Raw genomic sequence first — 9616 nt, 5'->3', positions numbered from 1 at the left:
AGACAATATAGAAAAAACATATGCAGTCACATAAAGGGAGTAAAATAAGATAGAAGAGAAAAAGAAGAATATGAAATATATATTAAATAGAATACAACAGCAGCTACAGTGCAATATATGAAAAATAATCTGAAATGTAATGCAGATAAAGCAAGACAACATTTTGAAGATTAATTGTTTTCTGAAGTTTTTATTGTTCATTGATAATCAAACAATGAGACAGATTGATGCACTAGAAACAAGTCAAATGACTTGTTTGAAAAGTGAATAATATGGAAATCTTCACAATTAACTATGTTGTTTTGTAAAATACAGAAATTTCTCATTTTCTTTCTCGTACTTTCCATATTTTTTCATATTCTTTAGCATAAATCCCATCTTACTATAACTCTGCTTGTGCATTGTGCTTGTTTTAGTCTGTTTTCTGTTCTTACACATTCTGCAAATTTAAAAAAAGATCAACAGAGTATTAACAGAGTTAACATGGGGCTTCAGGTTATTTATACCGTCCGTCAGATCTCATTCACATTCGTACAGAAGTGAACCGAATATAACCTTCGATTCCCCCAACGTGTTCCGAGGGTCTTAACAAATGCTATTTTGGTGGATAAAGCCGACTGAGGTGATTAGTGGCCGGACACCGGCGGGCAGACGGCCTCTAACAGTGGATCTGAAGAGGATTGATTCTGTTGCTTTTAGAGGATTATTGCAGGCAGCTGGTGCTGAAATAAAGGCCTTGAAAGCCTGAGTGGGAAACAGTTGTTTTAACAATGAGACGCTCCAAAGTAAACAGAGGTGCATTGTTATTTGTGTGTGAGGTTGGCCGTGATCTTCAGCGTTCACCGGGCGGTATCACGTTTCAAGGGAAGCTGCTGTTGTTATCGAGTCGTGTAGCTGTAATGTCACAGCATGTAGCTGTAATGTCACAGCAAGGTGAGCTGAGGACAGGAGTTTAACAAAGAGTCTGAGCGGCTTTGTTTGCAGGTTTCAGGTTTCACTTTGTTGATATCAGCGAACGTTTCCTCTTTGAACTCATGCATCACCTCAGGTTTTCCTTCTCGAAGATGTTTGTAAAAATCATGAAACACCAAGGAAACATAAAAACCTTTCACACCACATTGAACTTGAACACGGTTTTATTTTGTGATAGCTTATTAAAGGTTACAGGAAAGGAGAGGAGGATGCTGGGAAGTCCAGAGTCGGTGAGTAATGCAATTAATGTGAAGCAGTAAATAAAAAGTGAATGACGCCTAAGGGAACAACTCGTTTATTATTAAAAACAAGACTAAGAGTCTGCCGCCATGCTAGCGGCTCTATAAGGCTGCATTTAATCATGTGGTGCTCTGAGCTACATGCTAACATGCTGATGCTAATCAGGGGTGATGAGGTGCTCCAGGGATATGGACCAACAGGAAGTCAGCAGCACACTGGTTCCCTCCACAAAAACTACAGAAAATGCAGGTATTTGGTCACAAACCAACGTATCTTAATAGTTAAGATACTTTGACCTGATTATGGCCAAACTTCATTGTGATTCTGCGGTTGAGATATTTTACTCAAAGACCCCACATGTTAAAGGAAAGGAAAAGTCAGAGGATCACTAAAATCAGTGGCATCCATCCTCTGGGGACCATGAATGTGTGTACAAAATTACATGACAATCCGTCCAAAAGATGTTGAGATATTTCCGTCTGGACGTCCTCAGACTCATGCTGCTAAAAACAATAAAGAAAATTAATGCTAATTTGCTTAAATCTGAATATACAGCAAAGTTATGAATCATAGATCAGCGGGAGGTCATTAGGTGCAACACAAAGACCCGAGCAATGCGTTTTGTATTTGACGTGAGATTGTTTTTACTGCATCAGCCGGTGCTGTAGATGCTGAACGCTGTACATTCTCCCATTGGCGGTGCATCGAACGCACAACGTCTAGAAGATGCTTGAGGCTGATATATTAGAATAGCAATTATTATTATAATATACTGCAGTACTGCTGTTGTATTTTAACACCCTCAAGGGGCTTCAGCAGGAAAATAGAGCAGGAGGAATTCAAGCCGGTGAAATAAACATCTAAATCATAATGAAGTCATCTCCAACCAAGTTTAAGAAAAGCACGAGATAAACTAAATCTTGTATGCGCTTGTATCCCTCGCCTCCTTTTAGTCGTTTGAAGTTAGAAATCATTAATTTTAGATCTCGTCTTGTTTTTTTTATTTGTTGGTTTGCTTTCCAGTGAGACGTCCAACTGCTTTTGATCCAAAATGAAAAAAAAGGACAGTGTGACAAAAATAACCTTGTTTTCTTTTTCTTTGGAGCAAAGCTGCTTCTTTGTGCAGCGGTGACAGAATGAGGAGGAGAAAATATCAGAGAAACACAAAGACGATGTTTTCATTAATTTATTAAACAACGAGGCGAAGAGGCATAAAACGGCGAGAGATAAACTGCATCAACAAGAAACGGTTTAATTATTTATAGCCTCAACTCTCTGTTGTGAAGACTAATCGTTTACAGATTATTCATTTAATGATGAATTCATTATCTGTGCAGTGATTTTAGAGGATTCTTAAGGCTCCCAAAATAATCACAGTTCATCTAATAAATACATTAATAAACTGATGAGTAGTTTAGATGCTCTAAATATGTTTTGGGTTATGATTTTAGGAGCGTAAAAATATATCTTCACTATATCAAAGTCAGGGTCAAATTGCCTTAAATCGTAGCTGTTGTTGTGCACGTCTGCACATTGTAAAGTGACCTGTAACACTCAGATCACACATACGGTCCCCAAAGGGCCCCAAAGGGCCCCAAAGGGCCCGGCAGTGGAGTCACAAGTGGCTTCATTCTCCTGAGAGGGAGAGACAGACCTCATCTGTTTGAACTGGATACGACCAGACTGTCACTCGCTTTATTCAGAGTCAATTTGATTTAGCAGAACAGAAAGGTCCTTGTTGTGTCCCGTCTTACAGTGTCCTCCTTTGTGTTTTGACACAGAGTGAGGACTGCCGGACATTTCTGCTCAACAAAGACTCATAGAAAATGTCTTCATCTCTCTCTCTGCCACAACTTCCTCAACAAGCGGAAAAAGAGTTTGAAAGATGTTCAGTGTGTCTCCATTCCCTGCAGGCTTTGGTTCATAATGGACAGAAATGACATCTAATAATCTTCTCTGTCTCTTCGTTCATATTTCCAGTGGCGGGTCGACTGATACAGTCCTGCAGCACAGCAGCGTAGCAGCATGGTAAGAACTGCTTTTAACTGCTATTTAAAGAAGCGAGGGGCTTGTATCTTTATCACATAAAACTAATACAGACAAACATCTTCTCGACTAAGCCGATATTCTAATGTGAGACTTTGTATGTAGTTTGCTTATTCACCAGTATTTATAGCAGACTTGTAGATGGTTTAAAGGATGTTTACGATCGGCTTTATGTACCACGTTTACAGCAGAGAACTTCAAATCTCAGCCCACATTGCTGCAGTTATTACTGAACAACACGTTCTGCTTCCAGCTTCATTCATGATTAAAGATCTGAACTGAGTTGTTCTTCTCTGATGCAGAAATAAAGAGTGAGTGAGTTATATGAATCTCTAAAACAGTAAATAAACTATTCAGATATGCAGTGGTGGTATCGACAGAGCACTAACATTACTCCACTACAAGTAAGACTCCTGCATTCAAAACATTACTGAAGAAAAAGTTCCCTGTCTGTGTTTTACTGTCATACCTGATGTTTCTGGATTAATATTCCTGTTGCATTAATTAGTATGTTGCATTGTAACTCCTTTATATGCTGTTGGTTAGTTTATTCTACATCAATGCATCACATTCTATAAGATCATCACATGTTTGAGGCGTCTCTGTCCTGTGAGAACCCCGTGTCTCTAAAAAGAACAAACAGCCTGTTCTCTGTGACGATGCATTTAACATCTGATCCAAGAGGCTTTTTAAACAGTTTATTTCGTTTATGTTTAAGAAGTAGGAGGATGTCTCAACACATGAAGGAAACACTTCATCCTTCAGTTCATCACAAACATTCAAAACATCTGGAGATTCGTGGCTTAAAGTACAATATTTACCTCTCAGATGTTGTATAAAGTAGCATGAAATGGAAAAGTACAAGTAGCTCAAAAGAATAGCTCAAAGTAGCTGTACTTATATGTAAGGGAGTACATAAATATTATATATGTTAGCAATGTTAGCATGCCGTCGTTAGCATGTAGCCCACAGTGTCACTGTGCATAAGTCTCCTCACAGAGCTGCTAGCGTGGCCGGAGACTCTTGTGTCCGTTTTCCCTAAAATGCAGCATCTTCTTCTTACAGTTAGCTTAAAGATGCTCACAGCTTCAGTGTCGCCTCTTCTCGTTTACATCCTTCACCAGAAGCTCTGCGTCCCTCGGAGGAGCAGAAGCCAACCTCAGTGATGTGCTGCTCATTCAGCCTCAGAGAATAAAGACCTCATTTCTGTTTCAGGCCCTCTGCTTTATTTATTCCTACATCAGCATTCTGTGTGGAGTGACTGTACACTCCTCTATAAGCCTTCTCCTCGGTTTCTTCCTTTAATATTTTATATAATTATGTATATTATAATTGCTGCTGTTTGAACTCTCAGCAGCTGCCTCCAGACACAGGATTAAATTGTGAAAATGTCTCCATTTAGCTTTTCCTTTCGTATCTAAAATTACACACTGAAGCTTTTCCTCTTTTGATCATTTAAGATTGCATACAGTTCAGATTCCTGAATATATTAATGATAAGGGAATATTTTGTTTTGCATTGAGACGCCCCGTTTCTTACTTATTTGTAAGTCATATGTTCTGGTCCATGTCATTGTGTTTTATTCTACAGTACAAAGACAACATTTGTTATTGTTATAGTATAAAATGTACCTCTGTGAACCGTTATTAATCATATAATAATTACATAACTCTCTGAATTAGGTGAAATGCTGCACAGCGATGTAAACAGCAGCTCTTCTCTTTCACCAGCGTAAGAAGGTTGAGGTTCATTAATCTCATGTTCCAGGTAGAAACAGGATCTCAGGGATTTCTTCCTTTTCCCCGTCAGACCTCACAAGAATCCCCGTAAAGCAGCGAGAGGCCTCCTCCCTCCGGACACAGCCTGTCCTCTTAGTTTCCTCCTATTCAGGGAGAAGTGAGCTAACGCGAGTGGAGAGGAGGTTCTGATTTCAGGGTTACACTGAGAGCAGCACCCCAGAGGATTGTGGGGATCTTGGCAGTGGTATCTTACAGATCTGTGTGCATTTCCGTTAAAGCTCAGATACCATTCAGCTGCACTTCTTCTCCTCGGAAGCCAGAGGACGTGTGAAAACTGCCGATAAGAGTTTATCTTCAAACCTTTTATTCAGTCGCAGTGTGGGAACCAGGATTGTGCTTGCAAGTGGAAAAAAAGTAGTATGGATGTTTTTTTATTGCAATTAAGTCGACTACAAATGATATTCAGATAAAAGTCTTCTGCTTTAGTTATTTAGTTTTGTGTCCAATAGAATTCTATGGAAACAGGAAGTAGTTTGACATTCATGGTGTAGTGGACAAGAGAGGTGAGGAGGTCTGCACTTTATACAGCCGTGTGGGTTATTGCTTTGTGTTGATTTTATTATATTTTTTAATCACTTGTCTATGACTGCAATCTTTCATAGACTGTCCAGGTAGTTTTAGTTGTCTTAAAGTAACTATAAACAGATGACAGCTGTATTCCAACATGACCTGACGTAGGTTTCTGCTTGATGACGCTGCTGCACATACAGTATATATTCTTCTTTGCAGTCGGTGTATTACATAGATGGCGTTCAGCACGCTTTCAGTTTGTAGAAGAAGACGGGACTACAGGCAGAGAAGCTCAGCAATGTACGGTTAGTTTGTATCTAGAAGTCACACAATAACACAAAATAACTAACCGATCAGCGGTAGACCAGAACTCCCATGTGATAGTCGGTAAGCTGACTGTTTTTGTTAATGGAGTCTGTTGGCTTTGAAGAGAGCAGAGATAATATCGCTCATTTCAACGCTACCAGACTCCATTGACAAAAACAGTAGTTTTATTTAGCTGGAGTATACATACAACCACACTTCAAAAACAATCCAACCCTTTCAGCTGTTTCCAAATGTAGCACAGCGAGCCTCAGTTAGTGCTAATGTTCCCATCATTCACGACCTTATTGATGAGCTTTGGTAACCTTTGTCACGGCTGTGTTTCCAGTTGAGCACAGATGAACCTTCCCTTTTTAATTGTTTAATCTTCAGTTTAAAATGTCAGAAAGTATTGTGATGAATGGCCATCAGAAGTTTACAAAGCTCTCTAAAGGTCACAGTGAGAGTGTTTCAGCTGTGATTATTACTACAGTCATGCTGCTGAGATTAGCATTTGAGTAAGTGTTGTATGGGGAATTACAAACGATCTATTTTGTCACCGAGTTATGAAGACGTGCCAACTGTTAATATGAATGTTCTGCTGTCTGATAAGAGAAACATAATCCTGCCGAGCATCTTCCTGAAGCAACACATGAAGGTTAATTCTTCCACTATAGGTGGCGCATTTGTTTTCCCTGTTATGGGGCGGATCACAGAATATACTGACAGTACATGGGTCAATGCTATCTGTCAGGAGAGGATGCCACGTATCTTCTCTGGGCAGCAAACGTCCCGTCAGCAGCAGAAATACTGCAGCACAACACAGCTGAAGCTATCTGCGGCTCTCACTGCAAAACTTAAATCAGGAGCAGAGACAGAAAAGAGTTCCCTTTTTAATGTTACACATCAATCGGCTTCATCCACCCACTCATAAAGAACACGACTCCTTTATCATCCTGCTAATAATCTCCTCATTTATACATCTGTCCGATCCCGCCCGCACACCTTCCCCTCAGATGTGTGATTGGAGCGCACCAGCCTGAAGTTCAGCAGACAGATGTGAGCGGGGGCACGCACACATCTGTCTGCATGCACCGCTGCGTCTGAGAATGAACAGCCAGCGATCGCTGCAGATGAAAAAGTCGCTTTCTTCCTCGTGCAGCACACTGCAGTCATTTCTGGCCCAGTATTCAGTGTGTGCAGCTCCTGGGGACTGCTGATAAGGTGGAGCCTTAGCATTTATCATTATTTATCCATTTAGCCGATCATATTTCCCCATATGAATAACCCCATTATTGAGAGAACTGCTGAAATGCAAAATGGGGGTTTGATGATAATAACGGCCCTTATTGCAGAGGCTGTTATGATTTACATTACCTACTATATATGCAAGCTGCAGCTGCATATACATAAAGCAGCAGCATCACATTAGAGGCGTCGTTACTCAATGTTTTTACTTACTCGAGATGAATTAAAGCATCTGATCTCACGAGAGACGCTCAGCTGATGTTTTCTCCTTCACAATCACGATATCTGATCCTGTGTATCGGCTAATATGAGTACTGATCCAATACCAGTACATATAAGTACTTTCAATTATGTATTATAAGCTGCATAGAGCTACTGCTAGGATGTTCCATTATAATCCATATGTCTGTGCAGTACCAGTAAGTAGAGTTAGTGTGTCAGTAGTATTAAGTAGTAACATTTAAAGTGCTTGTTTATGGCAGAAGCCGGCGGCTGTGAGCTCTGGTGCACCCACAGAAGAGACCGAGAGCCGGCCTCTTCCTCCAGGGTGGAGGAGCTACACGTCACCCGAGGGACTCAGATACTACGTCAACAGCTGCAGCAAAGGTGAGAGCCACCAAGACATGAAGCACCCTCGGTACATCAGTACATCATTCTTAACAGCAGGGGTTTGGTGTTGCTGAAGGCAAAGAAGGTTGAGACTGTTTTCATGTCGGAGTCGGACCGAAGTATTCTTCTGGCTCCATAATCTGAATAATAGAGCTGCTAGAGTTGCACTGATGGAACTCTTTTATAAATACGACTCAATATATTCGTTTTAAGTAAAGTGATTTTCACCTGAATTTAACATCAACACGTATTCAAAATATGCTTTTTTTCTGCTGCAACTTAAAGTGAAAAGAAACATCGGAAGAAAAAGAAAGTGTTTGTGTCGTAAATATCACTTTCATAATTATAACTTCATTCTGTCTATACTGAAATATCACAACACTTATTGAAAGAATTGTCATGAAACTTTGCACAGACATTCATGATCCCCAGAGGAGTAACACTAATGACTTTGGTGATCCTCTAACTTTTCCTCTAGCGCCACCTTGAGGTTCACATTTCTGATATAAGTGAAATGTCTAAACCACTATTGGATGGATTGTCATGAATTTTGCTCCACTGTTACATTCATGTTCCCCTGAGGATGAATCGAAATAACTTTTCATTGAGCGCCACCATTTGGTTCGTCCAATAGTTTGATTTATGACCAAATATTTGCAAATCTAATAACATTTATGTGATCTGCCCATTTTAAAATCTTTAAAACTTTTTAACTTTCATGCAGACGTACAGAGAGCTGCTCTCAAACTGGCTCATCACTGTTGTATTATACTTTTTAAATGTAGATAGAGTAAGTATGTTTCAAGTAAAGATATTAAAAATGTGGTTCCGCCTGTAAAACAAAACAGTGGGAAGTGAACATGTGACACTCAGAGTTTTGAGTCAATGCTTAATTGAGTTTTTGTCCTTTTGAGACACATTTGTACAGTGAAAACTTCCCTCCATTGGACACAGAAGTCATGTATTTCTATTCATTGGCCCTGTACCAAACTGTTATCACCTCCTCTTGAGTTTTAGTTTGCTCATCGTGTCATTCAGCGCTCACTGTGAACTACGAGGACTCATTATCATTCCTCCCCATCGTCGCGTCTCAGCGCTCCATTCATGTGGACACAGGCCTTCAGATTGGATCCACTTTAATCTGATTATCTTAAACGTGTTGCACAGCCAACCTCAGCAGTGAGGTCTGTGGACTGAGGGACGTTTGTCTTCTGCTCTAATACTTATACTCCTAATACTAGAGTCTGAAGAGGTGTATTAACACAGAGGCTGGAAGGCAGGCGACCTTTCACAAACATCTGCTCCTGTGTGTGTGTGTGTGTGTGTGTGTGTGTGTGCGTGCGTGCGTGCGTGCGTGCGTGCGTGCGTGCGTGCGTTTTACACTTGATTTGGGAATAAATCCACTGGGGATAAAACAGACTCCCACGGGACTGATGAAAGGCGGCATCAACAACATCTCTGGCAGTGAATCCACTTTGGCTCACTGCACACTCACACACACACACACACCCTCACGCACACACACATTCACACACACACACACACACACTGAGCAGGAAAAAAAACAAAACACCCAAAAGCTATTTTTACATTCAGCAGCCATATGCTGCAACAGTCACTTTTCATTTTGTTACAGTTTGTTGTTTTGTGTCTGAACGTGGAACTTCAAAAGCTGTGTGTGTGTGAGGGTGTGTGTGTGTGAGTGATGCCAACAGTGTTTATTAGAAAGCTGCTGTTTTCGTCATTTAATGGAGGAAGTGCACAATATTGAGGATCAGTTGAAATCCTTCCACTTAATCCCTTTGTGGCTGCGAATATGACGGTGGGATTTGGAGCGATCAGGAAAAACAATTGCAAAGCAGGAACTGAGGCTCAAAAAATGTGATTGT

The sequence above is a fragment of the Anarrhichthys ocellatus genome, unplaced genomic scaffold (genome assembly GCF_004355925.1).
Source record: "Anarrhichthys ocellatus isolate YVR2014 unplaced genomic scaffold, GSC_Weel_1.0 scaffold26, whole genome shotgun sequence".
Lineage (NCBI taxonomy): Eukaryota > Metazoa > Chordata > Actinopteri > Perciformes > Anarhichadidae > Anarrhichthys > Anarrhichthys ocellatus.
Note: the sequence above shows the minus strand (reverse complement) of the source record.